The sequence below is a fragment of the Telopea speciosissima genome, chromosome 11 (genome assembly GCF_018873765.1).
Source record: "Telopea speciosissima isolate NSW1024214 ecotype Mountain lineage chromosome 11, Tspe_v1, whole genome shotgun sequence".
NCBI classification, from domain to species: Eukaryota; Viridiplantae; Streptophyta; class Magnoliopsida; order Proteales; family Proteaceae; genus Telopea; species Telopea speciosissima.
Genome location: NC_057926.1, coordinates 54,967,994 through 54,971,878, shown reverse-complemented (window position 1 = coordinate 54,971,878; position 3,885 = coordinate 54,967,994). Strand labels below are relative to the sequence as shown.

The 3,885-nt window shown below is 40.5% G+C and overlaps 1 pseudogene; it reads left to right on the top strand.

Annotated features, from left to right (window-relative positions):
• The first annotated feature begins 335 nt into the window (after positions 1–335).
• LOC122645382 lies at positions 336–3,219 on the top strand (annotated as a pseudogene).
• Positions 3,220–3,885: the final 666 nt, after the last annotated feature.

Sequence of the window (3,885 nt, the reverse complement as noted above, 5' to 3'; positions counted from 1 at the left end):
GAAATAGGAGACTTTGCATGTGGTCAAGGAATGTTGCAATTAGTAGTCATTGCTCGATTATATATATATAGGGGTGAGTAGTATGGCCAATTCATCATCAATCTTGTTGCCCACCACACGCCTTGTCTCATCCATTCTTTTCTTTTCTCTGGATAATTTTCATTCCCAAATTAAGGTTAGTTTGATTCGAAACAAGGGTGCTTATACAAGGGACCTTCTCTCTCACAGTAGTGCCTTAACCCAATTTAATGACTTCCGTATATCCATTCCATAAACTGACTTGTTTTACTTTGGCTTTCTGTTTACAGACAAATCAACACTTCAAGTCTACAAGAATGGGGGATAACAGATTATTATCAATCTTTGTAGTGTTAATCGTGCTGATTTGTGGTGGAGCGCTCACCCCAGTACCGTCAACCGCTGCGGAAACTCCGGTGACTGATGCAACCCTTCACCAAGTTTCTGCTTCTCTGCAAATGTATGTTGATGAGCTCCCCCAAATTCCAAAGCTCTCTGGTTATTCAATGCAACACCGCAGCTCACCAGCACCTGGAAATCTCACCATAGGCATGTTCGAGAAGACATGGGTATATAAATTCTTCCTCTTCTAGCTAATCCTTACAAAAACCACCCCTCAGCACCCCCTAGAAGTTGAAAATGGATATCATTTGCACGTACGTACATTTGAGAGGCAACCACATGTCAGTTTTGTTTTCATAAATACCCCTCATCCCCTTTAAATGGCAAAAATGGACATATGATTGCCTCTCATATTTACGTGCACACATGCACCTAGTTTAATTTAGGTGATAAAGATTTCAAAAGAAATAATCTTATTGCATCCATCATAAATTAGATTTTAATAATCATTTAAAGCAAAAGAGCTAGAATTGCATTCCATCATGCACCGCTTATGGATGGATGCAAGAATTCTCGTACTTATGCATTGTTGGGGTTCCACGCAGAAGACCAAAGTAATAATCTCACATCGGATGTGAATAGTTCGATATAGAGAATTATATAATCTTTATCCCCTCCAGTTCCATGCCCGGCTAGTTCCCCAGTGCCTCTAACGAGAGGGGGGCGCAATGACCACCCTACCCCTACCCGAACACTGCTTGGGTTGAGTCAACCACAACCCCCCCCCCCCAAAAAAAAATAAATTTATTAGAGGCACTGGAGAACTAGGCCGGGCAGAGAACTGGAGGAAATAATTTTCCTAGGTATTTAGGAACCTTTTTCTTTAATGGCTAGACATTAAGGATGAGTTCTACCCAAGTCTTTAACAAGCGAGCGACATCTTTACAAAGGAAGCTTGTATTTGATAGTGAAAAAATTCCACTTATGGTATGCGTTAAATTAAGATCAATCACGTATTAATAGTATTTGGTTTTTTCATGCTCATGCAGAAATTCCACCGTGATTTACCTAAAACAACAGTCTTCGCATATGGTACATCGGCAGAGGAGGCAACCATACCTGGACCAGTGATCGAGGCCTTGAAACAGGTGCCAACATCAGTGACATGGGAGAATCACCTTCCTCAAAACCACATCTTCTCATGGGACCACACCATCACCACTGCCATCCCTAAGAATGGTGGAGTTCCAACGGTTGTCCATCTCCATGGTGGCGTCCATCCACCACAAGACGACGGTCACCCACTTTCCTGGTTCACCTCCAATTTCAATGATACCGGCTCTCAATGGACCCAAGCAACCTACACATACCCAAACGTCCAAGCTGCCGGTAACTTATGGTACCATGATCATGCACTTGGATTAACACGTGTCAACCTCTTAGCAGGCCTGATTGGGCCTTACGTCATCCGTGATCCAAAAGTAGAAAACCCTTTGAACCTCCCATCTGGATCAGAGTTTGATCGGCACTTGATGATCATCGATCGAAGCTTCTTCAAAAATGGATCCATCTACATCAACTCAACTGGTGATAACCCCTCCATTCACCCACAATGGCAACCAGAATATTTTGGTGATGCCATTATAGTTAACGGTAAGGCTTGGCCATATCTTAAGGTCCAACGAAGGAAGTACCGTTTTAGGATCATCAATGCCGCCAATGCAAGATACTTTAACTTCTCCTTATCCAATGGCCTCCCATTCGTCCAAATAGGATCTGATTCATCATACCTCAACTCCCCAGTCCAGACTCAGAGTATTCTCCTAGCCCCCCGCTGAGATTGCCGATGTTGTAATTGACTTCTCACCTTCTCAAACCAATGAGTCTATCTTAACCAATACTGCACCTTACCCGTACCCGACAGGCAGCCCGGTAGACCAGCTGAGCGGAAACGTCATGAAGTTCATCATTGCATCGGGTAATCCGACCCGCCCCGATAATTCAAAAATCCCAAAAAGCCTAGTGAATTATCCGGTAGCAACAAGTGAAGGTGCAGTGCAGAAGAGGTATATCGTGTTGTATGAGTATGATAGTGCTACCGAAAACCCAACCCATCTCTATATTAATGGGAAAAGCTTCTCGGATCCGGTGACGGAAACTCCGAGATCCGGTACCAGCGAGGTTTGGGAGGTGATCAACTTGACCCCAGATAATCACCCACTCCACATCCATTTAGCCACCTTCCAGGCAATCAAGGTTCAAGAGTTGGTAAATGAAACTACGTTCTCCGATTGTATGACAGCAAAGAACGATGCAATTGCATGCAACGTGACAGACTATGCGATTGGGCAATTGTTAACAATCCCTAACTATGAGAAGACATGGAAGAATGTAGTGAAGATAGAGCCTGGATATCAAACTACTGTGGTTGTCAAGTTTAATATGGTGGAGACCAATACAACATATCCCTTCAATGTCACTGCTGCACCTGGATATGTCTACCATTGTCATGTAAGCTTCTTTAATCATGGATATCCTCTTGGTTACTTATATAAAATAAAAAAAAAAAAAAAAAAGCGTATTTAATGCACGAGACTCCCATCACATATAGGTTTGGGAGGATCATAATGCATGCAACTTTATCCCTGCTTTTACACGAAACTGTTTCGACTCGAACCGTGACCATTTGATCACAATGGAGCAACCTTAATTATATACCGTTGCACCAAGTCCCACCCTCTGTCTTTGTTAGTTATATAATCTCTTACTAATCTTTTGTTTCTCATTTATGCAGATTTTGGACCATGAGGATAATGAGATGATACGACCAATGAAGTTGACTCTTTGAACAAGGAAAAATGGAAACCAAACTTGAGTTACTAATAAGTTATATAGGATATTAACTCATGTAATCTATAGTTCTCAAAATTTTAGTTTGATTCTTATTGTTGATGAATTGGATCCCACGTTCTAAAATCAAATATTGTAATAGAGTCAACAAAAACTACATCAAATAATGTTTCTGTAGATATTTCTGATTTATATATATTATTGATAAATAAAGATGAAATTAGGGATTCTTTAATGAGAGAATAATGCAAACTGTCGAGTTTGGACTATGGCAATAGCGTACATCACAAATCATTCTCCCTCTCTTTTCCCATGCTTTAAGTTGTGAAATTAATTGCAGGCCAAGACGGTTTTACCATGTCGCAAAACTAAGCTTTAATAAAATGGTATGGAAGTCAATATTTAGAAAATTATGAGATATGGATCGGGAGAGTCAAGAAGGCATTTTAAAGGGTTTAACATGACTCTTTAAGGATACATGAAGATTTACAACTTTTCAAGGAAGCAATGTAACTTTCTAAGGTTATAAGGTATAACACTACAAAGTTCCACAATATTCAACTGAATAAAATTTCTTTAATCAATTTGTCACTATTTATTACCGTTTCACTTAGCTGTACAGACTTATCCTTCCACCTGTACATCCTTATCCTGTATCATGTACAACTATATCCT